At 38.0% G+C, this 13,844-nt stretch overlaps 1 pseudogene; it reads right to left on the reverse strand.

The window, feature by feature from the left end:
- Positions 1-6,314: 6,314 nt before the first annotated feature.
- LOC103733856 lies at positions 6,315-7,586 on the reverse strand (annotated as a pseudogene).
- Between the last annotated feature and the right edge of the window lie 6,258 nt (positions 7,587-13,844).

Below are 13,844 nucleotides of genomic sequence, written 5' to 3' on the forward strand. Positions count from 1 at the left end.
GAATTCTCTCAAGAACACAAGGTTATGATGAATTTCTTTACAGATGGATTCATAACCCGGTGAGGTATCAGAAGGTAATGAACTCTTTAGGAATGAGGTCTGCTTGGAGTAATGTGTATCCTCGGAGTTTACCTTTGAACAATGTATTTTGTCATTGCTCACATTGCAATCTTTGTTCTAAGTCTCTGTCTTCCTCCAAAACACTCCATCTTCCTTTTAGCTGACCAAAGGATTTCTTTACAGATGGATTCATAACCCGGTGAGGTATCAGAAGGTAATGAACTCTTTAGGAATGAGGTCTGCTTGGAGTAATGTGTATCCTCGGAGTTTACCTTTGAACAATGTATTTTGTCATTGCTCACATTGCAATCTTTGTTCTAAGTCTCTGTCTTCCTCCAAAACACTCCATCTTCCTTTTAGCTGACCAAAGGTAGATGCCACAAGGTAAGCAGATTTTCTGCACCCAATATCCTCTCAATGTCATGTTCTATGTCACCATAGGCCCATAAGTATTTGGTCTAAGGAACATGAACTGACACCTCCGACACTGAGTACAAATCATTCTTTAAGTTGATTTTTCTCATAAGATCAGAAAGCTAATTAAGAAAGCCTCTCTCATTCTTAGACAATTGTATCACAATAAACTGTCAGCTTATAAGACTATACTGGATAATATCCAAAAGAAACAAAATCAGCAAATACCAAGTGCCAACAGATATATGCATAAATAAGAATTCTTGAGCATTTCAGGGAGGAGTATAAATTTCTTCAGACAATATAATAAAACATACAGATCATTTTCAAAATCATTTAAATAAAATTATCACGTTAAGGAATAATTCTATTTTGGCAATTTATGCAAAATTAACTGAAAGGTCTGAAAATGTTACCTGAACATTCACATTCTTAATGAAACTACTCACAATAATCAAAATGTTGAAGAAATTCAAATGTCAACAAGAAAATGAAAATGTGCTATACATACAGAATGAAATGTTATGAATCTTTGAATCTTAAGGAAATGTGAAAAGTTAAAACACGGATGGATATGAGTAGATTATGGTAAAAAACTACTTAAACTCAAGTCAAAGGCAGCAGAATACCTGTCATCTGGGGCTGAGAGGGGGTTATGAAAACGCTGCTCTTTATACAGTATTTTCAGCTGATAAAGATGAAAACCATGTAGTAATCTCCCAATCTACCTCATGGCATTAATAGCTGCAGTACTTCTACAGAACTATTTATTATACATTATGCTTTGCCCCCACCAAAAAAAATACCATAAGAAATTGACTCTTGGTTCATCACAGTGGAAAGAGTTATACATTTCTGGAGCACTGCAATATTGATCAAATATGATCTCTGTTTTCCTACCTCTAAGTGAAATATGTTTATTATATTTTTATTTAGGTGAAGATGAGTTTAATGTAATTCACAAATCTACAACAGTATCACAACATGAACTGAGAGTAGAGGTACAAGCCTGTGTTTCCAGCACTCCAGAAGTAAAGATAGGAAAATTGTGACTTTGAAGTCACATCTGGAAATTGTTTTAAAGTAATAATTTTAAAGCAATCCATCTCTTAAGATACAAAGGCCCAAAGGGGAGGTGAGAAATAAATAGGTGGCCTGTCAGCACTAGATCGAGAACTGTTTGTGACCGGTTGCTGCTGGGTCAGGGAGAGTATGACTTATATAAGACCACTGGATGGGCTGACTAGACTCCAGTGGATGCATCAACACTGAAGGATTTTTGGATAAGAACACCTGAATGAATAGGACTCAGTATGTATGGTAGAGTACATAGAGTTTTGTGAGTGGAGGGGGCATGATTGGGGACGAGGTCTGGATGTGAGTGAGTAATATTGTATGAAATTTTAATAGCTCAGTAATTTTTTTTTAAAAAGATACATGTTGGCCAGGCATGGTGGCACACGCCTTTAATACCAGAACTCAGGAGGCAGCGGCAGGCAGATCCTTGTGAGTCCAGGCCAGCCTGGTCTACATAGTGAGTTCAGGTCAGTTGGGACTACAGGGAGACCCTGTCTCAAAAAGAGAGAGAGAAAAAAAAAAGATACATGTTAAGGTATATATCTGTTATCCCAAAACTTAGGAGACTGATACAAGAGGATTATGTATCCAAGATCAGTCAGAACTACATAATGAGATCATGTCTCATAAGATAGATGTTTTTCTTGAGTCTACTGAAATCTCTCTACAGTAAAGGGCATTTGCTTCTTTTGCAGAGGACATGAGTCAATTTCAAGCACCAACGTGGAAGCTCGCAAACATCTGTAACCCCAGTTCTTGGCAAGCTGATACAGTCTTCTGACCTCTGCAGACATCAGGCAAACATGAAATGCATTTATATACATGCAGGGAAACACTCATAAGAAACAAATAAATCAAAAATAATTTTTAAAATATCTGTCTCTACTATTGATGTGTTCAGAACTTCTAGACTATTCCTCTATTTTCTAATTTACATACTTTGAAGTTAAAATGAATTTCCATTTTAAACATAACAAAAGTTTATTTTAAAACTAATGCCAGGTCTACAAACAAAAAAGTAACAATTTTTATAGAATTGAGTTTTTGTGGCTGAAAATTCAAATAAGCCCAAGCTGTATTTGTGTGCTCTAGAAATTATTTTGTCTGCTGATTCTTCTCTGCTTCTGAACAATCTAGACTCAGAGGGAGTTTAAAGTTCCATTTCAGATGTAAGTAATACCTTGTAATATAGGGAAAATTGATGGTGATCACTTCTAGACCACTGTAGTACTATTACTATTGCTAATAATAGAAGTGATCTAAACTAGAAGGCTTTTGAGTGAGTAAGTGGTTGTAAAAAAATGAAATTTCAACTAGATGAATTCGCGTATAATCACCTATATTTCTAGGTTGTCCCAAAGGGGAAGAGTCTGAATTGAAGAGAATATATTCATTTGATTTTATGTGAGAGATCGACTTTTAAATAGCAGCACTTATAAAATGAAATGATTATCCTAATCATATATTAAAATTTGATTAGAAAAATGGAATGACTAGGCATGAATTATTTTAATCAATGGTACTGATTATTTGTCAGCAAAGAAATTTTATAACTTCCTGACTTTGTTCGTGCTCATGCTGAAAGTAGAACTTAGGAAAGATTCTTAAGTACAGACAGATTTATCTGGGTGGCAATATGAGAAATTAATAAGAGACAGCACTGTGCCATACCATACGTGCTACACCAGTCTACTAGGCAAGATGCACCCACTAGTGCAACAGTGACATGACAGTTACAAGGGTAACCACTGGTTTCCTGGTTGGATCTGTAGCATGACCCATAGGAAGGAATTAATGCCTGGTACTGTAAGGTCTATGGTGCTGGAGGTCACAAGCACTAACTAAGTGGAGGAATCTTCTGATGTTTTGCCACTTAGCCAAGTGGTCAAACTGACTTCTAAATATTTGTGTGTTTACCCATAAATCTGTGCTTCTACCTTGATCAGCAAGGTTTCTTTGAACAATGGGTAACAGCTAATGCAGAGACTCTTAACTGGTGCAAGTACTTAATTATAAGAAGCTGTGAATACTCACCCATAGATAGTTCATGTACAAACACTTCCCCCATCCAAGGCTCAGGGAAAATAATGGAAGAGGGAGCAGAAATAATGAAAGAAATGAAGGATTGGGATAAAAGTTGTGTAATGCTATCTTCTGGACACAGAACTGCCATTGCACACATGTACTCACCACATTCTGGCTACCTGTACAAGACCTGCAAATAATCAAATCAGTAAAAATTCCATTACTGAGGTGGGATGTGGTGGCTCCAAAAGCTGCACCAGTAGTTGAAGAGCTAGTGGCAGTTGATGGCTAGTGATGGAGGGAGTATAAGTTTTCTTTAGCAGTGTGGCCACTCATAGGCTGTCCATTTTCCAGTTGATGGCCTCACATCCATTCACATATGGGCAGAACTAACTAGATTTGGTGGGAAGGAGACATTTTGGTGGTACTTGAGGAGGTTGATAGAAGATAGTTGGGGCAAGTGGGGATAATAAAAATACATTGTACACATGCATGAAATTTTCAAAAAAAAATAAAAGTATTTAATGATTTTTTTTAATATCAAAGGAGAAAACAGTGAGGCAAAAAAAGATGAAACACACACATAAAGAGAAATGTTATTGTAAATAATATCTGAGTAACTGAAACATGAGTCTATTGTTGCTTATGTGTTACAGAACCTGCTGTTATATTGAGAGTAAAAAGAACAGAGATTAAAGAATACACTAAATATCCCTGTCTGCCTTATTTGATAGTTATGAAATGTTATCTCATCCAAGTTGTAAAGTACCATTTATAATCTTGGTGAATATTCTTCTACTGTGACTTGGAAACACTACCACAAACAAGGAGAGAATGATTGGAAAGAACCGAAAGTGGTATTTTGTCCTCATGATGGCACAGGTTGGTTCAGAGAAGAGCTATCAGTGGGAATGAGAGGTACATGGAGGATTGTAGGGCACTCTTTTGTGTCTGTGTCCTGTTTCCTAGTGTGACATTCAACACAGATAAGACACCTGTGTTCACCTTCCACCTACTTTATAGCGTGCTCCACCATGCTCAAGATCATGTGCAATTTGGGGTAAGAGAGTGTGACTAGATAGATGGTTCAGAGGTTAAGATCACTGGTTGTTCTTTCAGAGGGCTGAGGTTCAATTCCAAGCATGCATATAACAATTAACAACTGTTCTTAATTTCAGTTGCAGGGGATTTTATGCTCTATTCTGACCACAGGCATTATACAACATAGGTGTACCTACATACATGCAGGCAATATATTCATGTATTTAATATCTTAAAAAAAGAGAAAGTAAATGTATAAACCAAAGAGAGGGACATCCTGGTATTTTTAGTAACTGCACTACTATTACCATAGATTATTTATCACTATACCATTTGAATATTTCTATAGCTACTGCATGAAGCATTCTGTATGTCACCACAACATGCTCTACTCCATAATGGTCATAGTCATGGGCCATGTACTTAGGCATTACTCTTTTCCAACAAGTACCAGAAATTTATTTTTCTCTCCACCCCTACAATGCCTCAAGTTATTCTGACCCTTCCTTTAATGAATCCAATGTAATATAGTCTCATTTATTACAGGAAGGCACAAGCTTATAGAGGGGTAGTAGTCCAATCACAACACAGCAAGGAGTTTAACGGTGAGGTATCCAAGGGTGGTGCACAGTACAGTAAGTAGTTTAAAGGTGAGGTACCCAAGGGTGGTGATTAGGGAATGGCAAGCTCTAGGCATCAGTCTCATGACCTGCCAATGGGAGCAAAACTGTCACAAGGCATTCCTTGTGGCTCCAGCTGTTGGGCCGTTGCCTCAGGCCTGCTGTATGGCTGTCAATAAGACTTTCACCCTAGGCTCAAGCCTGTCTCCCACAATACAGAAAGCTGTAGATTCTTCTAGGTCAATAGATTTTTTTTTCCCCTTTGGAACAGATCCTATCGCTACAATAAAGCCTGAGGTCTTGACTGTTACTGTTAAACTCTGTCCTTCATGACACTGCATGTTTCCTATATTGGTGGTTATATTTAGTACTAGTCAAAGCTTGTTTTACTTTTGACAGGCCATACTTGCAAAGCTTATTAACTAATGGGATTTCCAGAGTCAAGAATTCACCAAGAGAATTTATATCTAATTTTGTAACTTTAGCTATAGCTTTGGTGTCTGGAAAGGAGACTCTTTTATCAAGCAGAGTTCCCGACTTCAAGGATAGGGAGATTAAACTCACTGATCAGAAAGCTATAAAGCAGGAACAAGGTTAAATCTTGTTTGTACACTTTTCTTAAACTTTTGGGACATACATCATAATCTTTAATTGAATGTTTTGGATTACAGAGCATTATGATGTTTTCCCCAAGGTAACACATTAGCTTTTTTTTTTTTTTTTGATATTTGATGACCTTGGTTAATGAAGGTGATTAACATTATTTCAAAGCCTTCCTCTTCCAGACCAAGGTCTATCATTTATGTATCAATCAGCAATTTTAATCTTCAGCATCTTTTCCCCAAAGCCCCATTTGTTGATTGTACTTCATTTTCTCTATGTTCTTCTTCATGTCTTCCCCAGTGAGTGTCCCTAGCATATTTTGTGTACAGATAGTGAATCACAGAGTTATTGCCAGAGTGCTCAGGGGTGAGATGTAGGAAGTGAAGTAATGCACAATCATAGCAGCTGGGAAGGGTGAGAAACCTTCTTGGGAAGCCCTGTGGTAGAGTGCTGCTGCCTTGGGAAAACAGCTGCTCAGAAATAGCCAGAATCACTGTAGATTGGATTCATTTGCTGAGTGGCTCATATGAAGGTACTTTCTCCAACATAATTTCTTCAACTTAGCTGCTCCCACATAGATACATGTGGATTGGATCCCTCCTATAATGTCATGAATAGTATTTACACAATCCCTTGAAAGGGAGCTTCTGTCTTCTCTTGGAGGACCTGTATTCAGTCATACCTCCTACACACTTTTACAAATATTGTACCATTTTGATTATATATGTATGAGTGTATTGCCTGCATGTATGTAAGTGTACCTGTGTTGTGCAATGCCTGCAGAGGTCAGAAAAGGGCAACACATCCCCTGGAACCGGAGTTATGGGTGGTTGTTAGCTGCCATATGGATGCTGGGAACCAAACCCAGGTCCTCTATAAGAGCATCCAGTGCTCTTAATGACTGAGCCACCTTTCCAGCTCCTCCTGTGTACTTCTTCATGGCCATTTCAGAACTTATTCCATGGAATGACTTGAACTTCTTTCCATCCCTCTTGATAAATTCACTACCTGACGCACTATGCCTAGCCAGCATGCCACCTAACATCATGAAGTGAGTCCCTGCCCCAAAGTCTTTGCCACATCCCCAGGACAATTATAGCCCCCATCTGAAATATGGTTTTTGAGGCCATGAGCAACATCTGCACACTCCATCATTGCACTGAGTGATGAGTGCTATGTCAGTTTTTTCCAGGTTGTACAAATAGAACTAGACCAATTCCTACTTTAATAATATCAGCCCTAAGAGGATTAGTTCCTTCACCATTTCTCCTGTTACCACATTCCCTGCCATAATGGTGTGTTGGGGGGAAGTGTTTCTGTAAATCCTTTACAAATTCAACAAATGTTCGGAGCCATTTGTCATACCAGTCGTATATATTTTACTTGGGGCAAAGCATCCACGATCTGCTCTAGCTGCTCAAAGTAGGAAGAGTCTATGCCTGAACTGGCAGCCAGGTGCTCAAGACAATGAAGATTCTGGCTGGCAAACTCTTGCGGCTGATTGAGGCTCTAGTGCTTATGGACAACAGTAAAAAGAGGGAACTTACAGAGAACCTTAGCCTTCTCAAAGTTACTCACTGTATCCATATTGGCAGCAATTATGGGGATACCATTGTACATCTGCTTTGAGTTCTGAAATCAAAAGTATCTTGTGAGATCCACCTCACATTGAGACTTAATTGTGCTCTTTGAGACTCAACAGGACATCCCTGAAGTCAGTTTCACATTGTTGTTAATATTATGCATAGTGCTGAGTTGGAGTTAGACAATATTTTGAGTATCCCTGTTGCCTTGACTGGGGTGACAGTTGATCAAGGGTTCTGTTGCTTAGCAGCTACATTCACACAGCCCCAACAAGCTTCGTGGGTGATGTTAGCAAATTCTGCTAATTCTATATTAGCTATTCTTAGTAAAAGACCTCTCTAATGTATTCATCATAGTCATATATCAAATGCTGAAACTTTCTCAAACAAATGGTTTTGTAGCTCTCTGACAAAGATCTATGGGAATGTGAATTTCTAATTTAGGTATTTTGTAAGGGCCTATGTAGAACATGGCTACAATTACAGTAAAGTAAGTAACTGACATTGCATGTTATAATGTATGGATATTAAATAATATTTCTTGAAAAGACATATTTATCCACTTAAACCCCTCTTAAATAGGGTAATAATTATAAGTGGATCTTTGAGGATGCAATGAGTTAAGGATGAAAATAAAATCATAATGTTTTACCTAGGGTTCTAAAGCTAATAATATATCAAGAGGGAGTGAGGGAGAAAGGAGGAGAGAGATTAAGATAGATAATATGATAGATAGATAGATAGATGACAGACGATAAATAGATTAGATAGATAGATGATGATAGATAGATGATAGATAGACAGATAGATAGATAGATAGATAGATATAGATAGACAGACAGACAGACAGACAGACAGACAGATAGATAGATAGATAGATAGATAGATAGATAGATAGATGATAGATAGGGCAGGTACAGAGGGAAAGTAATTGTATAAACATTGAGGAGAATTTTAAATTATGCTTGAGACCACGAAGTACTCTAAGTAGCTAGAAATATTTCCTCCCTAGAGCTTTCAAAGACAGCATAGTCCTGAAATGATTTTGATTTTGATAATGTGGCGTGAAGAACTGTGAGACATACAGCTCAGTTGTTTTAATCCATTAGAGCCTTTGGCAACTAGTGAAATCACTAAATAACTAATACAGAAGCAGTGTAATTTGATTGCTGTGTGTATCTGGATCGTTTTCTCAAGAGAGAGCATCATCTTAAACAGCTTCTGCTTCTGGCATGTTGCTAGGCTGTTTTCCAGTCTTCCATTTAATATACACATCAATTTATATCTAGCTGTATTTAACACAAATCATTGGGCCATATGATAACATCTTTAACATTTTAAGATCTGTCATATTCCTCTGGATGGCCATATATTTTATAGTCACAGTTATCTATTAAGACTCTCATTCTACCTCATGATCGGCAATACTTGATATTGCTTACTATTTCTTATATTCACTGTAGTATTTGACAATTGGTATGTTTTTGTTTTAGTGTGGATCTCAAAATCAGTTGTGATCTAGGACATCTTTTCAGGTACTCATTGACAATGTGTGAGACTTTGGACAAAGGTATATTCAAATAGATTAAATTCTCTGAATTATTTTTTAATGGTTGTGCAATTTAATTTATCAAATAAATTTAGAGTTGAAGTAGTTTTTGTTAGCAATAGGGAATTTTATTTGTGAGACTATATTTCTATTCTTCTTTTCAGAAGGATAAAGTTATGGACAGAAGACTATTAATAAGAGATAATAAAATGGAACCCGTCTCCATTAGAGAATTTCACAAGCATGGTGCAGGATCTGATACCACAGAAAACACTAATCTGAGCAGAACTCTAATCTAAACTCTACCCAGAGCAGAAACCCAGTGCTCTTTTAAATATTTGTTTGCAAATGGGAGAGGGGATATAAATGCAATCAAAATATATTGTTTTGAATTAGTAAAAATTCAATAAAAAGGTTTTAATTAAATTTATTGATAACATAAGATAAACATATCAACATATAATGTGTATAAAAGTATAGAAATATAGTCTCACAAAAGATCAAACCCCTACATAGAGAACACCAGAGCTAAGCATATGGGAGTAAAACCCTTGCTTCAGAGCCCCACAGAATGTCAAGAGGTGGGAGCAGGGGAATATGCTGGTGCTGAGAAATTTCCCCTTCTTTTGTAGAGCCATCACATGTCTGGATTTGAGGGGCATAAAATGAAATTGTGATTTCATTTTATTTTAGGGCATTTGTGGGCTAAGTAGGAGATATTGAGTCACTGATTAGACCAAATGGGTAGGGCCCTATTACCTAAGCCAGAAGGGGACATAGATAGGGAAAATACCTGTTGCTGTAAATCATCATCATCCTACTGCAAAGATATGAGGTGAATAGGGCAAATCATCTGGATTCAGGGGTGAAGCAAACATCCATTAACTTGCAAATAAAACCTGCAATGTATCAGAGGCTTGCTAAGGTAATAATTGTGCAATACTGGTTGTACTGAATTCATATTCCTTAAATGCCTTTGGAGAATATGCAATGACTTTCTCTAAGACTCATAGGAACCCTCAAAGTAAAACATTATTTATTGTCACTTTTTTTTCTAATGAGTTTCTTGAGACTCATAAAAATATCTGGATAAGATTCCAGAGGTATAATGTGACAGGACTGAGAACAGATGCATTAATGATCATGTTGACTGGTGGTTCTTCACACAGCATGGTTTAACTCAAATACGGTCATCAACTCCTTTCTGCCATAACAAATTTCAAGGCTCCTCTGAGACTGGGTGATGATTCACCTATAACCCAGGACTTCCTGATGTATACTGTTTCAGTTGACACTGTGTCTTAGCATTGAGTCATCTGAGAAGAGAGTCTCATTTGAGAGATTTCTCAGATCAGTTTGGCCTGTGAGCATGTCTTGGAAGTATTGCCTTAATAGTTAATTGATATAGGTGGGCCTAGCTCATTGTAGGTGGTATTATTACCTGGGCAGTTGGTCCTGGACAGTATAACAAAGCTTCATGAGTGAACCAGGAACCAGCATTCCTCCATGGCTTCTGCCTCAAGTTCCTGCATGATTTAGAGCCCTGACTTCCCGCAATGATGGAATGTGACCTGGAGTTTTAGGCTAAACTGCATCCTTTCCTCTGATAAGAAATCATTCTAAGTATTTATTATTTTATATTTTTTAAAATATAAATGATGTTCTTTGATCAAGTCTTCCCCATTAATCTCTCTTTTTTATTTCCCTCTCCCACCAAATGTCTTCTTTCCAAATCTATGTCCAAATCTCCATGTCATTTACTTTTACTACAGTCCACTGTGCTTAATCTGAGATGCCTTCATAAGCATTGGTGTGGGGGGAGGTTATTTGGTAGATGAAAATGTACCAGTGGCTACATTATGGAAAATATGAACACCCTGAAAAATATAACTGCCTCTATCTCCTCTGTGAGCGTGAGGCATTCATCATCTATCCAAGATGAAATGTTGACTTGTCCAGTTCTTTTCAGATTCTTGCCTTCAAGTTTTGGGAAGTAATCAAAGCCTTTGGTAATAGCCTGTGTTATTTGGGAGTCTACTGGACTACCCTGAGCAAAAACTCAAAGGGAGATTTCTCCTGTCTGACATTGTGTTTCTTGTTATGTAGCCTTCATATTTACATGTGTACTCATGTTCAGATAGTGCAGGTGTACTTTTCAGGGGGCTGGCTGAATTAAAATATTTCCTTCTGGGTTTTTTTCAAGCCACTTAAAATTATTTATCTCTCCTTTCTCTCTCTCTATCTAACCTCCTTCCCCCCTCCCTTTCTTAAGTACCTTCATTTTCCCCTTGATAATACTTGTCTCTATTACCCCCTCTTCTCTTGAGAATATTACATTATTTCTCTTGAGAATGTCATCAAATATATTCCTCCCATGTTAGAATTAACGAACTATCCCTTCTTGATGTCTTGAAGAGTTTTACTTTCTTTCAAGTGTTTGATTTTGTTATACCTAGGTTTGATTGTATTTTTCTTAATTGATATACATTATAATTCTTGAATATGCTTATGGACTTTTTTCAAATATCATAAATATTCAACTATTATTTCTTTAATTATTGTCTGTCATTGTGGTTCCCCATAAGGACTTCAAGATGAATATTCATTTCATTTCCTTTCTTCTTTTTTCCTTTTTCTACCTTTCCTTCCTTCCTTCCTAGCTTCCTTTCTTCCTTTCTTTCATTCTCTTTCTTTTGGTTCTTCATGTTTTTCTACTTAAGTTTAAATCACAGAGATCTCTGCTATACTAGGTCCATTTCTTGACACCCTTCAATGCTATGTTTTTCAACATCCTCTCACTATGCAGCTGTGACTGGATTGTTCCTCTGATAAGCCCTGGTCCCACCTCCTTCCCAGGCTTTGCAGGAGAAGGGAAAGGGCTAAGAACAGCTGTGAATGCACAATGGGAAGGAGATTTAGCACAGTGGCCATCACTGGAACTCCAGGAGCAAAGCATGCTACAGGTCCAGACTGGGAAGCAGGAGGGGAGCCAGTCGGCTTGGCCCTGTGAGAATTCTGCCTCTGAGGGGTGAGTCACCATGCATAGACCGAGATGAGGCAGACTGTGGGGTGAAACAGCACCATGGGTGCAGGGCACAAAAGCTCATGGGAACACTGGGAACTGCAGGGCTCAGTGTGGAGACTGGATGGTATATAAGCTATGCAAAATTCAAATAGAACTGTGTTATGCCAGTTTGTCGATCCATGCAATGACTGTGAGACCCTGAGAGAGTGAGGACGGGTCAAACAGCAAGCAAGGAAGGAGAAAATTTAGTGCAACAAATTGGCGTAGCTGGCAGGATGGTGCTAGAAACGACACACTGTAGGAATTTAGGAAAAGCCAGAGAGCTAGTGATGGCTCTGACATGGATCTCACAATGGATCATGAAATGAACTATCTCAGCTAAACTAACCTAGCTTAAGTTATTGCATTTTGCCCAAAGCAGCCATTTCAGGAGAAGTGCCCTTTACCCTACTAATAAAAGAGACCTAGAAGGAAAAAGCAACTTTGAATTCTGAGAAAGGGCCTGATCACATGCCACAGGGTATTGTAATCTAGGCCAGGCCCCCAATTGACTAACTTGCTTATCTTGCTTCTGTAATTCTGCTTCACTTACCAAGTCCTTGCAATAACTGATGGTTGATTGGTAAGTTTGAAGTTTGCTATTTTCAAATTTTGCTGTGTTGCATAAACCTGATTGGCCCCCTCTTCTGCTTTCTTTATTTCCATAAATATTCTGGCTGACTGGTGTTTGACACTGCTTCTATTCCTGACATAGACAGCCCAGTCAGCAGAAAATAAAAATTTTACCTTGCTGCTTTCAATTAAGTGGTTTTGGTGATTTTTATTTGGAATCCAGCCTATAACATGAAATATGTAATTAGAATGACACAGGCCATGAAGATGCTGATGGACTCAACTGAGGAAATCCCTGGGTCACAGCTATGCTGTAAATGTGGAAGAAGAACTCAGTTGCTTGAAGAATGGAGCCTGCTGAAAATGGATCTGAAAATTCATTAAAGATTATAGAGAGCCTGGAGAAAAAAAAATCTTACAAACAAAAGAGGAACCCAGAGAGGGTGTGTGGCCACTTTGCTTAATGAAAAATTTGCCCAAGGCAGAACAAACTGAAAAGGCTAGGGCAGTACTGGTTGATTCCGTTTCAGCCTCAGAACTTGGGAGAGAAAAAAAAAAGTGGGACATTTTAAATGGTGCAAAGTTTTGGAACCTGGGTCCAAGAATCCAGGAAAAAAGACAGATAGTAGTAAAAAAAGAAATGACCTAAAAATAAAAGTAGCTAAAGCTGCCCCTCAGATTCAACCTTTGATTAAAAAGAGGAAAAAGCTAACAGTACTATAGCTAGAAAGTACTCCACACTGGAGCTGTTTAAACTAGGGAAGACTTACAGGCAAGTAATCAAAGAGCCCTTCACCATGTAGGTCATGAGGGTATGGGACATAGGAGCAAATAATGTCACTCTAAGTCCTTCAGAAGCTTCACAGCAGAGTTATATAACCACCCATCTGTACTTGTGACATAGGCTTTTCAACCTAGGCAAATGTAGGGGGGAGCAGTCCCTAATGGGATGACTGATGTAAGGCATTAAAGATATATGATCATCACCAAGGGAAACTCCATAATTAACAGGGGCTGGAGGACTATAAAGGAGGGACAGGCATTACTGAGAGAACTAGACACGAGAAAAGAAATATATGATACCAAGCTCACTGGGCCAGATAAGAATGTGTTCACCAGAGGTATAAAGGAAAGTTTAATTCAACTGGGATCTTGAGAATGATGTAGAGCTTTAATGGTTTTGCTAAGTCCTTTAATGGTTTTGCTAAGTCCTTTAATGGGACAGAATATTTGTA

The sequence above is a fragment of the Nannospalax galili genome, unplaced genomic scaffold (assembly GCF_000622305.1).
Source record: "Nannospalax galili isolate Female #2095 unplaced genomic scaffold, S.galili_v1.0 scaffold256, whole genome shotgun sequence".
Classification (NCBI taxonomy): Eukaryota; Metazoa; Chordata; class Mammalia; order Rodentia; family Spalacidae; genus Nannospalax; species Nannospalax galili.